Genomic DNA, 22030 nt, shown 5'->3' with positions numbered 1-22030 from the left:
TGCCACTCTCTTCTTGCCTGCCAAATTTCTGTAGACAGATCTGCTGTGAATCTACTGTCTTCTCTGGTCAGTTAAGTACTTTTATTCCCTTGCTGCTTTCAGGATTCTTCCCTTGTCTGTGTATTTTGTGAATTTGACTAGGATATGTTTTGGTGATGGCTAGCTTTTGTTGAATTATGGGAGCTCTCTGTGCTTCTTAGATTTCAGTGTCTGTGTCCTTCCCCAGATCAGGGAAGTTTTCAGCTATAATTTACTCAAATAAACCTCCTTTTTCTTTCTCCTTCTTCTTCTGGGCCTCCTATGATACTAATGGCACTGTGCTTTAAGAAGTCTCAGAGTTCTCTAAATCTATTTTTGTCATCTAGTACCTTTATTTCAATCTTTTTTTTAGCTTCATTATTTTCCATAATTTTATCTTCTATATCACTGATTCATTCCTCTACTTTGTCCATCCTTGTTGTCATTACATCCATTCAGTTTTGCATCTTGTTTATAGCATTTCTGATTTTGGCCTGACTAGTTTTTAGTTCTTTTATCACTGCCTTAAGGGATTTTCTAGTGTTTCCTATGCTTTTCTCAAGCCCAGCTATTATCCTTATGATTACAGTTTTAAATTCTGGTTGAGATATTTTTCTTGTATCTGTATTGATTAAATCCATGCGCCTGGCTTCTTCCTGTTCTTTCTTTTAAGGTGAATTCCTCTGTCTTGTCATTTAGTCTGGGTCACTGTTTTGTGTGTGTGTGATTGTTAGGAAAGCCTGTTGTATTCCTGCTCCTGAAAGTAACAGCTATATTAAGAAGTGAAAAAAAAGTAAACTAGATCTTAGGTGTGTTTTGGTCTGCTTGTTAAAAAACCTAGATCCAAAAACAAAACAAAACAAACAACAAAAAAAGGAAGGTACATACTATTTCTGTTACCCAAGAACAGAAGCTTCTGCAGCTACCCTGATCAGTAGACTTGGTGCATACTAGGGGTTTGTGCTGGTCTCCTGGGGATGGGGCCTACTGCACTGATGTTCAGGCACCATCAAGCCAGCCAGGCATGACCCAGGTGATGGCAAAGACTTCCAGAACTTCAGACTTTGTGCTCTGCTGCTTATAAAAAATTGTGTGGAGATGCACCTGCAGGGTGCAGGGGAATGGGGCTTCTTGTAAGCAGCTCTGGCCTTCACTTGGTGGCACTGCTTTCCTCACTGAGGTTGGTTAATGCTGATAGGTAGAAGGGAAAATGGTGTCACCCCACTCTCTCATCCCTAGAGAGGGCAGTTCATGGCTGCCACTCTTCAGGAAGCCCTCACAAAAGAGCAAAAAATCATGTGTTATTGTCCCTAGCTTCCACCAGATCCCTCCCTTCACGCTGCCTGCATCTGAGCTGTCTACCTGCCACATGTCACAGTACCCTTTTATGTCAGAACTGTGGCTGGGTTTTGAAACTCCAAATTTTGGGGACATGTATGAAGCAGGCCAGCACTGATTCTCTGAGGAAGGGTCTCACCACAGTTTTGCCATTTGCCAGTTTGTTCCAGAAAAGCAGTCACACAACCAAACAGTGTTTCAGAGTTTATGGTAAGACACAGCACAAAGCCAGCACCAAGATTTGCTCTCCTCATCTGGTGTCTTTATTCCTATGCTAGGGAACAGGACAGAACATTGTCCTTGCTGGTTCTTTTTGTCCCCTGAACAGCCTTGTGGTAAATATCAAATGCATTCCAACCAGGGGAACTGTTTCTCCCTATGTGACCCAGGGGATCCTTAGACGAAGCTGCCCATTCCTTGGTCCTTGCTTTTCTTCCCCACTTAAGCACCACCAAGACTGTGAGGCACCACCCTGGTGATGGTGTAGACCTCCAAACCTTCAGACTTTGTGCCTGACTGCTTATAAAAATTTGGAGTTCATTCCCTCTCCTTTTCCCTGTCAGTGATTTTGGGGAACAGTTTTTCTTATATAATCCCCTACACATGCTTTCACTCTTTCTCTTTTGCTCCTCTCCATGATCAGGGCTTCCTCCCCTTCTCAGTACCTGTAGTTCTTTTCTCCCTGCAAATCAGTTCTCTGCAGCTCCTACCTTCCATGCTATGGTCATTTTTTCTACCTCTAGTTGTCCAGTTTTGTTCTCTCAATCCTCAGATTGATTTCTTGGGTGTTCAAAATAATTTGATATTTATCTATCTGTGTCCAAGGGACAAGACAAGCTTAGGGTCCTCCAACTCTTCTGCTATCTTAATTTTTTTTCTTTACAAATCGCCATACTGGTTTTAATGGCTGTATAATACATTGTTACTAACAGTGTACCCTTTTCCCAACAGTCTCACCAATACTTGTTATCTTTCAACTTTTTGATAATATATTCTAATAGGTGTGAAATGGTTTTTCCTCATTTCTTTGATAGAAGTGTTGAGCATGCATTCTTAATACCATCTTTTATGTTGGCTATTTGTGTGTCTTCTTCGGAAAATTGTGTATTGATATCTTTGGCCATTTTTAATTTTTTTTTTTTTGCTGTTAAATTATATGAGTTTCTTAGAGATTTTGGTTATTAACCTTTCATCACATATGTGGTTTGCAAATATTTTCTCCAATTCCATAGGTTAGCTTTTTATTTTGTTGATCGTTTACTTTGCTGTGAAGGAGCTTTTGTTTGAGATAGTCCCATTTATTTATTTTTGCTTTTGTTGCCTGTATCTTTGGCATCATATCTGAAAAATCATTGCCCTGACCAATGCCAAGGAGATTTTACATAGATTTTCTTTTAGGAATTTTATGGTTTCAGGTCTTCCATATAAGCCTTTAATCAATTTCAAGATTTATGCTTGTTTTTGTGAGTGATGTAAGAGAGGGGTCCAGCTTCTTTCTTTTGAATGTGAATATCCAGTTTTCCCAATGCTATTTATTGAAAATACTATCCATCTTAATTGTGGGTTCTTGGAACCCTATCGAAGATTAGCTGAGTACATATGTGTGGATTTCTCAGCTTTCTATTCTGTCCTATTGGTCTATGTTTCTGTGTTTATTCCAGAACTGCTTTATACTGTTCTGATTACTGTAGATTTGTAATATAGTTGGAAATCAGGAAGCATAGTGTCTCCAGCTTTGTCTATTTGGGGTTTCATCATATGAATTTTAGAATTTTTTTCTATTTCTGTGAAAAATGCCATTAGAATTTTAAATAGGGATTGCATTGAATGTTTAGATCACTTTGTGTCATAGAGACTTTAAAAACCTTAATTTTTCTAAGAACACGAGATATCTTTCATTTCTCTTCACTTTTTGGATAAAAGTCTTGTTTTCAATGTACAAATCTTTAACCTCCTTAATTTTTAAGGTTTCTATTGTTTTTTTGTTATGCTATTGAGTGGTTCTCTTGATTTCTCTTTCAGGTAACTCACTTATTATATAGACATACAGCTTATTTTTGTATGTTGATTTTTGTATCCTGAAAGTTTACTGAATTTGTTTAATAGTTTTTGGTGAAGTCTTTAAGGTTTCTGTATAAAAAAAATCATGTCACTTACAAACAGATCATTTTATTTCTCACTTTCTGACTTGGATGCCACTTATTTCTGTTTCTGCTTCATTGATCTAGGATTATGTTTGATAAAACTGATTAAAGTGAGCATCTTTGCCTTATCGCTGATATTTGAGGAAAATCCTTTAGCCTGGGCTTGTCATATTATGTTGTAATACATTATTTCTATACCTTATATGTTGAGACTTTTAGTCATCAAACAGTGTAGATGCTTGTTTTGCATCTATTGAGATGATCATATGATTTTTATTATGCATTCTGTTACGGTGGCATATCCCATTTATTGTTTTGTGTCTATTGAACCATCTTTTTATCCCAGTGATAAATACCACTTGATCATGGCATATGATCCTTGTCCTCTTGGATTCGGTTTGCTACTATTTTGTTGAGTATATTTACACCTAAGATAATTAGGGATATTGGCCTATAAAAAATTTCTTGTATGGTAATTTCCTGGATTTTATATGAGGGCAAAACTGGCCTTATAAATGAGTTTAGAAGTATGCCTTCCTCTCAACTTTTTGAGAGAGTTTGCTAAAGATGGTATTAATTCTTCCTTAAATGTTGCTAGAATTCACCAGTAAAGCCTTCTGGTCCTGGGCTTTTATATGTTGAGAAATTTTTGATTATTCATTTTCTAAGAATTTTGTTAGTCTACTAAGATTTTTTATTTCTTCATAATTCACTTTGTGATAGGTTTCTAGGAATGTATTCATTTTTTCCATGTTATAAAAATTTTGGGGATATGGACATTCATGGTCTTTCAAGATCCTTTGTATTTCTATGGTAGCAGTGGTAGCAGTTTAATGTCTTCTCTTTCATTTCTGATTTTATTGGAGCCTTCACTCTTTTTCTTAGTTTAGCTAAGGGTCTATCCATCTTGTTTTTTAAATTAAAAAAAACCCTTTTAGTTTCATTGATCTTTTCTGTTGTTTTATTTGTCTCTATTTCATTTATTTCTGCTCTTTATTTCCTTCCTTATTCTATATTTGGGATTAGTTTGTTTGCCTTCTTATAGTTCCTTGAATATAAAATTAGGTCATTAATTTGTGATATTTTTAATTGAAGCATAATCAACATGCAGTGTTATATTAGTTTCAGGGGTACAATATAATGATTCAACAATTCTATACATTATTCAGTGTTTTTCCCCTTAATGTAGTTATTTATTACTGTAAATATCCCACTTAAAACTGTCCTTGTTGCATCCCTTAGATTTTATTACGTTGTGTCTATTTCTTTGTCTTGAGATATATTTTAGATTCCCCTTTTGATTTATTCTTTGATCCACTGGTTATTTTGAAATGTGTTTCATTTCCATGTATTTGTTAATTTTCCAGCATTTCTAATGTTACTGATTTCTGATTTCATACCATTTTCATACCAAAAAAGACTTATGATTTTCAGTTTAAATTTGTTAAGTCTTGTTTTGTGACTTAACATATGATCTATTCTGCACAATGTTCCCTGTACATGAGAAAAATGTGTATTTTGCTGCTATTGGATGTTCTGTATATGTCTGTCAGTTCTATTTGTTATAATTTATAGTTCAAGTCCATTATTTCATTACTGATTTCATTCCTAGATCGTCTCTGAAATGTTGAAAGTGAGGTATTGAAGTCTTTTACTATTGCTATCTTTTTCTGTCTTTGGATCTTTGTTCCTAGTTATATATAAATAAATATTTACATATTTATAATTGTTACATTATGTTAATGAATTGACCTTATTGTCCTCATACAATGACCTTTTTTAAATCTCATTACAGCTTTTGATTCAAAGTCTGTTTGCTCTGCTTGAAGTATAGCTACCCTTATTCTTTTATTTTTATTTCAAGGGGATGCTTTTTCTATTCTTTCAGTTTCACTATGAGTGTCCTTAAGCGAATTCCTTATATGCAGCATATAGTTGGGTCTTGTTTTTGTTGTTTAAATTTATTCACCGATTCTATCTGTTTTTTTCATAGTATAATGGCCTATGGCATTTTTTTAAATCAGTATTTATTAATTTTAGGGTTACATTATTATTGAGCAGAAAGTACAGAGACTTCTCATATACCCTTACCCCCAAATATGCACAACCTCCCCCACTACCAATATCCCATACCAGAGCAATACATTTGTTAAATCAATGAAATTACATTGACATATCATTGTCATCCAGAGTCCATAGCTTACATTAGAGTTCACTCTTGGTATTGTATATTCTGTGGGCTTTTACAGATGTATAATGACCTGTATCCACCATTATAGTATCATACAGTTTTCACTGCCCTAAAGATCCTCTGTGCCTCAGCTATTTTTGCCTGCTTCCCCAGCCCCAGGCGACCACTGATTTTTACTTTGTCCATAGTTTTGCATTTTATAGAAGTTATATAGTTGGAATTATATAGAATGTACCCCTTTCATATTGGTTTCTTTCACTTAATGATATTCTTTAAAGATTCCTCCGTACTTATTTTTCAACAGAGTGAATCTCCATTGTCAGGATATATCATAGTTTATTTTTTTAATATACATCCAATTAGCATATAGTACAACAATGATTTCAGAAGTAGATTCCTTAATGGCCCTTACCCATTTAGCCCATGCCCTCTCCCACAACCCCTCCAGTAACCTTCTGTTTGTTCTCCAGAGTGTCTTATGTTTTGTCCCCCTCCCTGTTTTTGTATTATTTTTGCTTCCTTATCCTTGTGTTCATCTCTTCTCTGTCCTCGTATGAGTGAAGTCACATGATACTTGTATTTCTCTAATTTTGCTTAGCATAATTCCCTCTAGTTCCATCCACGTAGTTGCAAATGGCAAGATTTCATTCTTTTTGATTGCTGAGTAATACTCCACTGTGTGTATATACCACATCTTCTTTATCCATTCATCCGTCAATGGACATTTGGGCCCTTTCCATACTTTGGCTATTGTTGATAGTGGTACTATAAATACTGGTGTTCATCAGCCATTCTATCTTTTTACTGGATAATTTAATCAACTACATTTGGGGTAATTGTTGATAAATAAGGACTTATGTGAATTTAATTTTTTTCAGATTTCTCTGTAGTTTCTTTGTATCTTTCTTTGTCACTGTAAATTGATGATATATATATTGGTATTGGTATGCTTTCATTCTTTTCTTTTTGTGTGTATCTACTATAGGTTTTGCTCTGAAGCTTATATGAGACATAATTATAACCATTCATTTAAGCTGATAACTTGAATCATATACAAAAGCTCTTACACATTTACTTGCCACCCCATTTTTTGTGTCATAATTTACATTTTTTATTGAAGTATAGTTGATGTACAATCTTACATTGTCAGATGCACATCATGATTGAACAACTCTATGCTATGCTTACCACAAGTGTAGCTACTATCTGCCACCATACAAAACTATTACAGCACCATTGACTATATTCCCCATGCTGTGTTTTTCATTCCATTACTTATTTATATAACTAAAAGCCTGTACCTTCAACTCCTGCTCACCCTTTTTTTCATATCTCCCCACTTCTTCTCCCCTCTAGCAACCACACATTTTTCTATATTTATGGGTCTGTTTCTACCTTTTTTGTTAATTTGATTCACTTGTTGAGGTCCCATATAAAAGTGAAATCATATGGCATTTGTCTTTGACCTATTGACTTAGCAAATTACCCTCTAGGTCCATCCACATTGTTGCAAATGACAAGATCTCATTCTTTTTTATAGCTGAGTAATATTCCAGTGTGTGTGTGTGTGTGTGTGTGTGTGTGTGTGTGTGTGTGTTTGTACGTACCACATCTTCTTTATCCATTAATCTATCAATGGACATGTGGGTTGCTTCCATTATCTTGGCTATTGTAAATAATGCTGCAATAAATATAAAGGTTCATATACCTTTTTGAATTATTATTTTCTTTGGGTAAATACCCAGTAGTGGAATTATTGGATCATATAATAATTCTATTTTTAATTTTTTGAGGAACCTCCATACTGTTTTCCACAATGACTGTATAAATTTACATTTCTACCAATGTACAAGAGTTCCCTTTCCTCCACATTCTCACCAACATGTGTTATTTTCTGTCTTTTTGATTCTAGCCATTCTGACAAGTGTAAGGTGAGCTCTCACCATGGTTTTGATTTGAATTTCCCTGCTGACTCGTGATGTTGAGCATCTTGTCATGTGTCTGTTGGAAAACTTACATCTTTTTATGTTACCTATCCATTAACAAAACATTGTAGCTAAAGTTCTTTTTTAAACTTTTGTCTTTTGGCTGAAGCACATGCTCTGTGTCCCAGGTGGAGTGAGACATGGGGCAAGGAGTTCGGGCATGTGCCCTGAGTCCCTAGGCTTCCACTCTGAAAGGACTGGCCATCCCTTGAAGCCTGGCTCACCAAAAGCTTGCCTGAAATCCAGAATTTGAGTTGGATTTTGTAAGAGGCTTCACAAGCTGGAGTAGGTCTGAGGTGTAGGTCACTGATGTGAGAGAAGGTTGCCTGTAGATGCATTCTGAGGGACCCTATTAATGGAGGGATATCTGGTTTACCAGGTGTAAACCAGAAGTATGACATCTGGGAAGACTTCACTCTAGCCAGATAGTAGTCTATTATAGGCTTTTGCCTTAAGAAGCATCATAAAGGAGGAGAGAAGGGGCTTAGAGTCAAGACTGTGTTTGGCAGACACACAAATGGATACACATAACCAGAGCAGGAAAGACCATCTTCCACAACAGAAGAGCTTTTGAAATTTCAGCATTATTTTATAGTTTTTAGAACCTTAAATGTGTGACCTTACACATTAATAAACCCTCAAACAAAAAGGTCAAAAACAGATTCCAGGCTGCAGTGTTTCAACTAATGTCTGTTTCATATCCACAATCCACAGAACCAATTTCTAGGTCTTTAGGATGTATTTTATAGGTTTGAAGAGCAACATCATCCATTCAATAAACCTTTCCCCAAGAAGTTAATGAGTATGAAAACACTTTAACTTACCTTTGAGTTCAAAGTGATTTGCATACCATTCTAGTATTAGACTATTGCAAATCTGATTATATATTCACCTTTTTCAGTGATTTTATATAATAAGTAACATGAAAACATATGAAGAGTGTTCTAATTTTAGTTTAAAGAATACTCTTTAGTAATTCTTATAAGGCCAGTCTAGTGTGAGGAACTCTGTCAGCTTTTGTCTAGTAAATTATTTATCTCTACTTCATTTATAAAGGACAACATTGTTGGATAAAGCATTCTTAGTTGAAAGCCTTATTTTTCTTTCATCACTTTGAACACACCTTATTCTCTCCTGTATGTGAAAATTTTCTGCTGAGAAATCCACTGGTAGCTTTATGGGTGTTTCCTTGTATGTCATGAGTGTTTTTTCTTTTGTTTTCTGTTGCACTTTTAAAATCCTTTGAGCTTTGATTTTTAAGAGTTTGTAAGGTAACTTGGTGAAAATATCTCTGCTACAGGTTAGGGATATTTGAGCTTCATGTACTTGGATGTCCATATCTTTCCTCCGACTTTTTAGCCATTAGTTCTTTCAACTAGATTTCTGTCCCCCTTTTTAATTCTCCTTCTAGGGGCGCCTGGGTGGCGCAGTCGGTTAAGCGTCCGACTTCAGCCAGGTCACGATCTCGCGGTCCGTGAGTTCGAGCCCCGCGTCAGGCTCTGGGCTGATGGCTCAGAGCCTGGAGCCTGTTTCCCATTCTGTGTCCCCCTCTCTCTCTGCCCCTCCCCCGTTCATGCTCTGTCTCTCTCTGTCCCAAAAATAAACGTTGAAAAAAAAATTAATTCTCCTTCTAGATTCCCATAATGTATTAGCACTCTTGATGGTGTTCCATAGATCCCCTAAGTGTTCATTTTTGTTCATTTTTATCCTCTGGTTAATTTCAGGAGATATGTTTCAAGTTTGCAGATTCCTGTTTCTGCTTGATCAATATGTTGTTGAAGCTCTTTATTACATTTATTTCATTTATTGTGTTATTCTCAAGAATTTCCTTTTGGTACTATTTTATTATTCCTATCTCTTTGTTGAACTTTCCATTTTTTATTGTTTTATTGAGTTTATTGAATTGTCTCTGTTCTCTTTAATCTTTCCCAGCTTCCTTAAAATTATTTCAAATACTTTTTCAGGTAACTTTATACCTCTCCATTCTTTGAGGTCAGTTACTAAAAATTATTATTTTTTTCCCTTGGTGATATCATATTCTCTTGCTTTTTCATGTCTCTAGTGCCTTTGAGTCAATATGGGTGATATTGAGGAAGTAGTCCCATCTTCTACTCTTTTGGGGACTTGTTTTAGTGTGGATTGATTTTCACCTACTCACAGCTGCAAAAGCACTGGCTGGATGGGATGAAGTGTCTCTGGTTATGAGGCTGCTTGGGTCCCTCTGGTATCTGTTTTGTTTGTAGAGGAAGTTTCTTGTTCAGGGAGTTCCTCTAGATGTCTGGTCAGGTGCATCGGTGCTCAGAGCAGCAGTAGAGCCAGCGTCCTGGGATAAGGGCGATACAGAACTGAGACACCTGGGGCACAGACATAGTTGCTGAGGCAGTGGTGCCTGAGGTGTGGGCATAAGCAGATAACCTATGGAAACAGGATCCATGTCTTTAGAGTCCACTGCTGTGACTTGGGCCCTGAGGGTGGGGAGGACAGAAATGCCACAGTAGGATGAGTCCAGAATGACAGGGTGCAATAGGCTGGACCTAGTGGGTAGAGTGTAGCAAAGTCCTGTTCTCTTACTGTGTTCAAATTGTGTGATAGTTGTGGCCAAGTTTTAATTTACATGACTTCTTTATTTGAAGAACAAAGAATGAATGGGCTTTAATTTTGAGATGCCCACAGTGATACACAACATTAAACATTAAATAGTGGAAATTAAAAATGTCTTCAGTAAAACATTGGTGCCCTAGCACCATTGTTCTTATCTATTTTCTATGTAGAACTAAGATTGACTAACCTGTTTAAATTTTCTATTTATCATAATGCAGTAGAAATTTCAGGGCAATTATAGTGAAGATTTTTTAACATTCTTTTAAGATAATCCATTTCTATAAAACGTAAGGGTGTGATCAGAGGTAGCTTGAGTGGCAAAGACAAATAACTTGTATTTCAATCATGAATAAGGGAACAGACTAATAACTCTATAAAGAAACATTTTATTTGGAGAAATGGTAAAATATTTCAAAATTCTAAAATTAAGTTTTACGTTATCACTAACAGACTTAAGAACATATAAACACATCCTTCTCTGGTCTCTCTACTATCCTCTTCCATCTTAGAAGGTCCAAACCCTTCCATTACTTCTAATTCCAATACAGTAAAAATGTTAACAGTTTCTCTGGAAACCGTATTCTAAAACCAATAAGTAATATAGACTCTGTATATTTTAAAAAGTGCTAAATTTTTCATTAGTAAATGTTTTGAATTCATAATTTGCTTCTTCCTATTGGTTTTTCTCTGGCACAAAAACAACTTGGTTCCCCGTTTTTATATTGTACTCTAAATGAATAATATTCTCTTAGCTTAATATCTACTCCTAGATCTCTCCTTTGATTTAGCTCTAGTATGTAGCATTTATTCTGCTGAATGTCTCTAAACTGCCTAAGTGAGGGAACATAGTAGTTCTTTATGTGTCCAGAATCTATTATGCTTATATAAGGCTAAACCCTGCACCTAGATAGTGTTACAACTTGGGTTTAAAAGCACTTAAATCCTTTCCCTTTCAAAACATATTTTTTGAAAGCTCTGCCTTGCATTATGTACTTGTAACAAAGAGGCATGGTTTCAAACGTACCCTGTGGAAAGATGCCTAGCCTGTTTTCCAGTGCTCTTTTTAATTTCATTTTACACAACTTCAGATTGCAAGGAAATAAAGGGTGTTTTGTATTTTCTAAGGATTTCCTATTTGCAATTCATGTTGTCTTATCCTTATCTCCTCCTCTAAGCATGCTTCCTGTGTTTATAGGTATGTCTCAGGGATAATGTGAGTTTGGTTCCAGACCATCACAATAAAGCAAGTACCACAGTAACGTGAGTCAAATGAATTTTTTGATTTACCAGTACATATGAAAGTTATGTTTATGCTATATTATAATCTATTAGGTATGCAATAAATAGCATTATGTCAAGAAATGAACATACCTTAATTAAAAACACTTTATTGCTCAAAACTTAATCGTCTGAGTTTTCAGCAAGTTGTAATTTTTTTTTATACTAGTAGAGGGTCTTGCCTCAATGTGGATGGCTGCTGACTGATCAGGGTAGTGGTTACTGAAGGCTCTGGTGGCTGTTCAATTTCTTAAAATGTCTTAAAATAAGACCACAGTGAAGTTTGCAACATAAATTGACTCTTTCTTTCATGAATGACTTTTTCTGTAGCATGTGATGTTATTTGATAGCATTTTACCCACATTAGAACTTCTTCCCAAATCAGAGTCAATCCTCTTAGTTGATAAAGCAGCAGCAGCAGCATCATTTAAGTTTATGGAATATTCAGCAGTCTTCACAGCATCTTCACTAGGAGTAGATTCCCTCTCAAAACAACAACAACAAAAACCACTTTTTTCATCTGTAAGAAGCAACTTCTTATCTGTTAAAGTTTTATCCTGAGATTGTAGGAATTCAGTCACATCTTTAGGATCAACTTCTAATTCTAGCTCTCATGCTATTGCCACCACATCTGTAGTTACTTCCTCCACTGGAGTCTTGAACCCCTCAATGTCATCCATAAGGGTTAAAATCAACTTCCTCCAAGCTGCTGCTTATGTTCATATTTTGTCCACTTTCCATGAATCATTAATGCTGTTAATGGCATCCAGAATGGTGAATCCATTCTAGATGTTTCTCAATTCATTTTTCTAGATCCATCAGAGGAATCACTATCTGTGGCAGTTATAGCCTTATGAAATATACTCCTTAAACAATTAGAAGTGAAAGTCAAAATTACTCTTTGATCCATAGGTTTCAGAATGGATGCTCTGTTAGCAGACATGAAAACATTAAACATTAAAAATTTTTTTAAATTAATATTTATTTTTGACAAAGACAGAGCATGAGTGGGGGTGGGCAGAGAGAGGAGACAGAGAATCTGAAGCAGGCTCCAGGCTCTGAGCTGTCAGCAGAGAGCCGGATGTGGGTCTCAAACTCACCAACCATGAGGTCATGACCTGAGCCCAAGTCAGATGCTTAACCAACTGAGCCACCCAGGTGCCCCTACATGAAAACATTAATCTCATTGTGCATCTCAATCAGTCATCTTGGGTGACTAGATGAGTTGTCAATGAGTAGTATTTTGAAAGGATTTTTTTTTTTCTTTCTGTGCAGTAGGTGGCAACAGTGGGCTTAAAATATTCAGTCAACTATGTTGTAAACAGAGGTACTGCCATCCAGGCTTTGTTGTTCCATTTACATAACACAGGCAGAGTAGATTTAAAATAATTCTTAAGGGCTCTAGGATTTTCAGAGTGGTAAGTGGGTATTAGCTTCAACTTAAAGTCACCAAGCTACATTAGCCTGTAACAAGAGAGTCAGCCTGTCCTTTGAAACCAGGCATTGACTTCTCTCTAGCTCAAGTCCTAGACATCATCTTTTAATATATGGGTGTTACATTTACATTGAAAGCCTGTTTTTTAGTGTAGACACCTTCATTAATTATCTTAGCTAGAGCTTCTGGATAACTTGCTGCAGCACCTTTCACTTTTATGTTATGGAGATAGCTTCTTAAGCCTCATGAACCAATCTTTGCTAGCTTCAAACTTTTCTTCTGTAGTTTCCTCATCTCTCTCAGACTTCATAGAACTGAAGAAAGTTAGAGTCTTGCTCTGGATTAGACTTCGACTTATGGGAAAATTGTGGCTAGTTTGATCTTCTATCCAGACCACTAAAACTTTATACTAACACTAAGGGGGTTGTGCTTTCTCATCCATTTGTGTGTTCACTGCAGTAGCACTTTTAATTTCCTTCAAGAATTTTTCTTTTGCATTTACAACTTGGCAAACAGGTAAAAAAAAAAAAAAAAAGCCTAGCTTTAGGCTTCTCTCAGCTAGAAATGATTAAGCTTAAGGAGGAAGGCATATCAAAAGCTATTTAAAGTGGGAGATGTGATACCCACCTGTCTCTTCCCAAATCTTACTTCTTTGGTCAACCTTTTCTCATCTCTCCAGACACCTAAGGTGTCTAGGTGAAACCCTGTAGCAGTCAGTATCTTTCTTACAAGACTTAGAATAAAATCTCATTGAAGAAAGTAATTTCATTTAACTCTTCAATCCTAACACTCTATTGCTAAAAAGCTGGAAAATTACTTGCTAAAATAAAATAATTAAAGCCAATGCTTGTTTTCAGTTATAGCTTGCAAATGATATTAAATATATGAGTTGCTTATTTCAAGTTTATAATCAGTATCAAGCTGATAGAAGATATGGAAAAATTTTAAATAGAATCATTACTCTAAATACAAACAAAAATGCTTCTAGGATACTAGAAAAAGCATGTTGAAATATATAGGACCAGTTTTGCTCTTTTTGCCTTATGTAATCAACCACAGGTATTTCCTTGTCCTGTGTAAATTATTTAAGTTAAACACATAAAAATGGTAATTATTCTTGTGCTTTGTGATTTATAAAAAGGTCTAAGTACAGTCATAATGTTAAAATTATACTTCCTAATGGGATTTTGCTAAACTGGATTGCAAATGCCGTAGCAATCAACAAAAGTGTAAAATATATAACAAATAACTTAGTTGTGTTGTATGTGAAATGCAATTAACTAGTTTCAGCCAATTTGCTCATGACCATGGATGTGTCAGCCAAGGAGGTGTGTTAATCTCAGACCTCCTGTCAAGGAAATACTTGCTAATTAGCTTAAAGAACTTCAGCTAGTTGACAGCTTCCAACTATTAATGATTTCGAGGGCCACCCCCTAACATCCCTGTTGGCCTTCTGCCTGATTGCTTTCAACAACAAAACCAAGAAACTTTGCATTCCCAACTTCTCAAAAAGGGTAGCATATACCCATTTTATTGCATGGCTTTTCTATCAGAAGTGATGCTCTTCCTTGGCAATCCCAGCCAATGATTTAGCAGATAAGGAATACTAGAATTTTTCTGTCCATCATGCAGCTTCTTTAGCAATCAGTCTTTGGTTTGAAATTCTCCATTGGATTGACCAAAACTTATTTGTATCATAATCTTAGGTTGTCCCTAACCAATCCTCCTTTATTCTCCCTTTGTCTTCCACAGGCATAATCCTGTAATAGACCTCTTGCATTCATAATTCTGTGTCAGCGTCTACTGTTTGAAGGATATAACACATTAGTCCCAGAAGTGAGATTTGGGGGCTGTGTACTTATCATTTTACTGACAACAAGGACTGCATTACAGGGAATTTGTGAGACATGAGTAATCCTGAGCACAAAGTGGCTCCTCAAGTGCTGTAATTCTCACTGGTAATGACTTAGCAAATTGAATGTTTTGGTAAAGGGTAATGCTTTGGTCATTGCAGTGGTTTAGGATTTTGAAAAATTCAAGGGAAATCATGCATACTAAGACAATAAAATTGACTAGATGTTATTAATAGTGCTGATGCCTGACCGAGCAATAATGAAAAACAGAAATAATAATGGAAAACTAACAGTAAAGACCCATTGGCGGCTTACAAAGTAGCCATTATTAATTCCCATAGAACAGCAGATAAACCCTAATCTGATCTCAGGATTTAATAGTTAAGGTTACAGGGCTTCAAAGACAATTATGTGTCAACTAAGGCAAGTCTGGTGTATCAAGATCTTTGGAAAAACTGTGACTCTAAAGCATGGGTTGGGGAATCTAATACATACCCTTTGAGGATTCAGAGAGGTCTGGGGAACCCAAATCCCAAAGTCTGAAAAGCTGACCTCCCTGTTAAAAGACAGCACTTTCCCGAGCCTTAAAAAATCACAATCTAGGGGACATTCCAGAAGCCTCTCCCCAAAAACGTCGGTAGGAGGCCACCAGGATTTGCCTTACCACCTCTCTGGATCTGATTAAGAAGGTAGCTACTGCGCCTCAGAGGAGCTTTAAGAATTAGCTCATGTTAACAGAAGTTGAAGGGAGTACCTGTGGGACTAGATTTTGAGGGTGCTTAATCAAAAGAGCTAGGATATAGGACTAGATAAGGGAGAGATTATTAACATGAGCTCACATACCTGAGACACAGAACTCAATATCCTGTTAAGTATCTTAGGGCATGACTCAAACTCTCCAATAGAATGTCTTCTAGAAACCTATGGAAAGTGTGACTTATTTTGAGTGAAGTTGAAATGCCATCACAAATGGTAGAGAAAGAGACTACAAGGCTCAGGGAATTGGCATGATGGGCTAGATAGATTTTGTAAGCCCAAAAGGGTCACCAGAGGATAATGTTACATAAAATGCAGATAATACATGCTCATAGGGCTGATGACAGGAAAGGCTGTTAATGAGTTTGGCTCATTGACATCAATGGGGATGATGCAGCCCCAAAGCAGTAGACTTCAGTTGGAAACAAACACCAGAAGCCAAGGGCTCTTCATTTCAAAGTGGTAGCCAAAAGGGCTTGAACTGCAGAGCCTATCAGTGATACTATCATGGAACTTACACATACCTGATCTAAAGGCTTAGAATTCCACAAAACATAGCATCTGAGCAAGAAGTCCACTTTATAGCAAAGGAACAATAGGACTAGGCCCATAACCACGGAATCCACTGGTTTTGTCACATATTGTATCATCCAGAAGCAACTGACCTGAGAAAGCACTGAATGACTTGTTGCTTGTACAGCTCCTGCAGTGCTTTCTTAGAAGCAGTATCCTCCAAGATGAGGTATACACACTGAATAAAGAACTCTATAAGGCCTTATGTCCTCAGTAGGAAGATGCATTTGTGTGAGACTAAGGTATGGAAGAATGAGTGCCCCACTTACCAGTTACTCTGTATGACCCACTGGAAGAGGTAGGCTTCCCATCCTCACACCTCTGAGATTACAAGGCTAGTGGTCCTACTCCCAAAATGGAACCTTCTTCAGTCAAGCAACATACAAAGAGCCAGTGAGTTATAAGACACGGGTATCAACCTGGAAATTTTGATTTTTTTTATGTACCTAGAGACAAGAAAAGGAGTCAGTAGGAATAACTGACCATGATCAGCAGAAGGAGTTGTTAAACAATTGAGGGAAGACAGATTATGTGTGGAACTCAAAGAAATCCCCCTGGGAACCCATGGTTCTTTTTCCTTCCCAACTGTGAGAGAAGTGCAGAAACTTCAGTGTGACAAGTGTATAATTTCCAGGAGTCCAGACCCCTTAGAAATCAGGATTTGAGTTGCATCATCAGGTACATAAATCAGCATGAATGACCCCCTAAGGGAAAAGGAAATTTAAAATGGTTAGTGGAGGGGTGGATATAGTTATAAGTACCAGTTATAGCCCAGGCTTCCCTGCAGTGGTGAGTGTTGGAGTTTATCTCATTACATTCCCTCATAAATTTCCCCTCAGAAATTTGGAGTAGCTGCTGCCCAAACATGTTACAAGGGAAGGACTGTACTACACGTGGAGGTATGCTGCTCAGACATTACCAGTATCTGTAAAGATCAGCCTGTTACTTAGTCTGTGATTTTTTTTTGGACATTTTTACCTAATGCAGGACTCCTCTAATGGGCAATCTTTACTCTGAAGCTCCCATTCCATTGCTGAGAATCTGTCATAGCTGCATCATGCTTGACACTCCTAACTGCATCTCAGTGTCTGTTTCCCAGGGGACCCAGTGACCACAATAGCTGTGCATCTCAGTAGACTTTAATTTTATAAATTCCCAGGAACTTCCATAAATTAGTCTCACACACAGTCCACACTTAGGATCTAGAACTAATGTAGATATAATTACTTTATCCCCACTCCCACTGCATCTTGTCAGGAAGCAGATTTCATAGGTTCTTAATTTTGATAAACCTCACATCTCTATAGTCTTGAACTGATAAGACTAAAATTCCTTTTAGTCAGCGTGCTATAAAAACAAGTAGCTTTTATGCTTCACAGAACACACAATTTATTCCAACATATTATTCAGTAAGAGTTTGAAATGTAATTCTTCACCACCATTCATAACTAGTATTAATAACTACAGAACAATGTAGGTGAAAAGTAGGAGTAGGCGTTTCAAGGATATGTGAATATGATTTATATAAAAAGTACTTTAAAAACTGGCTGAATGCAATTTCTTATTCTGGGTAGTGAAATTAGGTGATTTTTCTTTCTAATCCTTTTTTTGTATTGCTTCATTTTATTAATTCAGAAAAGACTCACTTTTTGTTGGACTATGGAAAAAAATAAAAACTTCTTGAACTCCTTTCTGGTCAGCTAGTGTGTGATCCTATGAGTTATAGTTAGCCATTACATATACATACATACATCCTTAAAAATATAAAATATATTCCTCCTTTGAGAGAAATTTTAAAAAATGGCAAGGTAGAAAGTGGTATTGAGGGAAAACAGGCTGTAGTTTAGTTGTTAAATGCAGTAGAGTGATGAAAGCTCATATGAACAAATTTCTGGGTATAATTATACTAACGTATAGGTTAAAAAGATTGTCAGAAAAAAACGTTAAAAATTCCTACCTACATGATGACTTTCCTAAAATAAAATATTAGGTCTTTTTCAGAGTCCATTATAGATATAATAATACTAAATACGTATTTAATTATTTATACATAAATTTATATATATATATAAAGTATATATATATTTAAAATACATATATTTTTAAAGGTTCTGGGAACAGGTCACTTATACTTGAATACAGTGTAGGCACTGAGCAGTATAAACTGCTCCTTAAATCATAGGATTGAATTAATTACTATATTAACATTGTTTTTTTCCACAAACAGATTTGGTTTGAGAGTTCTGGAGGAGAACACTATAACTATGGAAAGAGAAAAAAAGAGAAACTAAGTTTAAAAATATCAAATTTTCCAACTAAAAGGAAAACAGAAATCCGAGGTACATATTATTAATGTGAATATAGAGAAATCATTCTAATTTGACATACAATTAGAATATCAGCAAAAGTAGTCCATTAAATCTGTCTAGAAATACTCCTTAGAAAGACAAATCAAGACTAGCTTCTGAAAGAAACTCAAAGTCAAACATTTTTGCCCTGAGGTATCTGCCTTTAGCCTAATTATTTCCTCAGTACATTCTTCCTTGTTTAACTACAGTTTTTCTTTTTTCTTGCCCACATTTCAGATACATTTCTTCTTACTTCATTATGTACTATATATTCTTATACTTTCATATACTTTCAGACAACCTTTCTCTGTCACTAGATCCTTGTCAACAGATACTTGGAAGTTTGGGTTGCTCTATTCATTTTATTATGTAGAAACGTTATCACAAATTTTCTATATCTATAGGAACTACACCAGATTCTGAGAACACAGAGTTCTTATTTAATGTAAAATGGAAGTGGTGTTACAATTGCTTAGCATTTAAAAAGTATATTAGCTCGTTTATTCAAGTTATCAAATTTTTATAAATTTCCATCCTTTATACTCAGTGATAAACTAAAAGTGTAACATTCATATAAAGCATTCTGGAGTAACTATTACAATATCAGTGCTTTAATGAATTTTAGCAAGTACATTTACTCATATGAACACACAAACACACTGCCTAATGATGAAAAGGAAGGCATTAGGATTTTTATATTCCCCATTGTGTAGAAAAGGAAATATGGTTTAGAGCAGTTAAATGAAATTACAAAGAAATAATCCCATTAACAAGCCTTTTGCCTTCAAATGCTACTGCTATTTACACCATAAGTGGTAAAATTATATTTATTAAGACATAGCTGCTTTACATGTATATAAATTAAATATATTTTCTTGACTTACAATATTGTTTTAGAAGTGATTATTCCCAATCATTCCTGTTTATTCTTAAACTTAGTTAACCTAGTGCCATAACTATTCATTACTATGTAAAATGGATTATCGTTTAAGATAATTGTTGCATTCCCTGAAAGCTGGTTGGTTATATTAGATTTATTCATTGTGCACAGTATAAATAATATACTTCATTTACTATTCACATGATAAACATATAAAGAAATGTGCAGTTACATGAAACTAACTGTGAAAATTAAACAAGTTTATAATCCATTTTCTGAAACCTTGGAGCCAAATAGGTTTTGAACTTTTAGAAAGATAAAGTGAATGAATAAATCATTTAAGTATAACACTCCTATCATTCCATAATCAATAACTGATTATATATGGACCCAAATCGTCCCACATATGTGGAATAAATAAAAACTTTAAAAAGCCTGACATCAGTTCTGGTCCAGCTTTCTTACCAAATGTATTAAGATTAGTTTGGGATCAGTGGACAAATGAGCACAACATAACAAAATCAATAAATCAACAAAATTTTATATGTAAAACTATTGAGATTACAGATGGCATATAATAGATTTTAGATCTGTAGAAATGTATAGAGTACCATTGTCAATAATAATAAAAACAATGAGTAACACAGTCTGTGATATTACTGAAGGAATGATGTACTTTTCATTAATGAAGCAGGCCAGTATTGTTTCAAAGAAAAGTTGTCAAATTAGAGTAATTTTACTTATTGGATTTAAAAAAAAAACTATGCCTAAATACAATTAAAATGCTTGATGATAATACAAGTAAATATACTTTTTGAAGGCTAGGTGCTCAGGTAGTTTATTCAGTACTCAGGGAACACAGTACTTATAAATAGCTAATATTAGTAATCACGTTATATAAACATGAAGGCACAATCTTAGAGATATTAAGCAAGGTAACACTAATAAATCTTAAAGCTGAAGTATAACCCAGATCATCTGATTTAGTCTAAAATAACTAAGCTCTACTGCATAAGATTCTCAGTTGCATATAAAACGTGGCTTGAATTTTAGTTTGATATTATTTGGATTAAACTCTGTGAGTAACAATGGAAGATAATGTTCCTAAATAACAGCTCTTAGAAATTTTGTTTTTATATACACTTTAATAGATTTTAATGATATACAATATTGTATATTAATAATAACTACAAAAAGTATTTTCATAGAAACTCATGTTAGACATAAACTTACCACAGTGAAAATGTGGTTATTTTTTCCTTAATCATTGGTGGGTTTTCCCATAATGTATTGTCTGTATTTTTTTTATAGCATAAAAACTTAAAAGTAGAAGGGCATATTCTAATTTGAATTCTGCTAGGTCATAGTGGTGCTTTTAATTTTTTACGTATATATTTACTCAAATATGTGAAACATTTGTCAAGTATCTTTGGTGTGCTTAGAATAAGATTATAAATATGCAGTTATTCCTGGCCTTGGCAAACCTAGTTTCTATGTTTATTATTGCAATTTCTAAAAACTGTTATTCCAGTATCACCAGTATTACATTTTGGAATTTATAATTTCCTTAGAATTAACATGAGAGTAACAAAAGTCAAAATATTAGAACAATATTTTTAAAACGCTGAGTATTTTAGTTCATAGATATATTCTAATGCTTACCTCAATCCTGAAATGTAGGTCTTATTATCATGATATTGAGTTAGAAACCCAATAGTTGTTTCCCAAAAGTGTATAGAAGGTATAATAGCAAAATTTGGTTTTAAATTGATGATTCTTTGATTGCAAATGGTTAGGTATTCTACTATGAAACATAGCATAACAACAAACAAAAAGATATATCCCCAAACCTGCAAATCAGTTGAGCAAACCAGAATTTAGGTTTTGCCTGTCTACAGAGCAAATATCTATCTCTTGTTTTATAAATCCAACTATTTTTTGTAATATGTTTTATTTCATTGAATCTGCCCCTTTATAGTGTTGTCATTAAAAAAAAATGTTCAGATTTTTGCACCTAAATCCCAAAACAATTTTGTGTATATATATACTTGTCGCTAAAGGCAAAATTATTTCTATAACAAATCCATGTGCCCCTTTTAGGACATTGTGTACATGAATTGTTTTATAGTGCAAGGATCCAATATATGTTGTTTGCAGTGTAATCATGTCCTAATTTTCCATTTTTATTTGCTCTCTGTCTCCTTTGCTTCGAAGAAATCGATACTATGATGGAATGGCATAAAATATTCACAAAGATGTCAGGATTTGAATCAGATGTAATAATGCTGTGCACTATTATGTAGAATTCTTTTGTTGTTCAAAATGAAAAGAGCTTTACTATTTTCCTGATTTTAAAAATAAAACCTATTTCTTAAAAAAATCTATATAAAAACTGAAAATAAGATAAAAAAAGACCAACAATAAAACCATGCAATTATAATATCTAGAGAAAAACTGTTAGAATTTTAAAAGACAATCTTTTAGGATATCTACATTTCTCTTTTTCTCTCTCTGACATGTGTTTATTTCAGTGAAAGAAAGAAGACAAACTTTCAACCTTCCCACATTTGTATTTCTTGATGTCTGAAATTCATTTTTTGATTGTTTCTTTTCTTTTTTAGAGAAATTCC

Source organism: Puma concolor, chromosome F2 (assembly GCF_028749965.1).
Source record: "Puma concolor isolate L17-30 chromosome F2, mPumCon1.1.hap2, whole genome shotgun sequence".
NCBI lineage: Eukaryota > Metazoa > Chordata > Mammalia > Carnivora > Felidae > Puma > Puma concolor.
Note: the sequence above shows the minus strand (reverse complement) of the source record.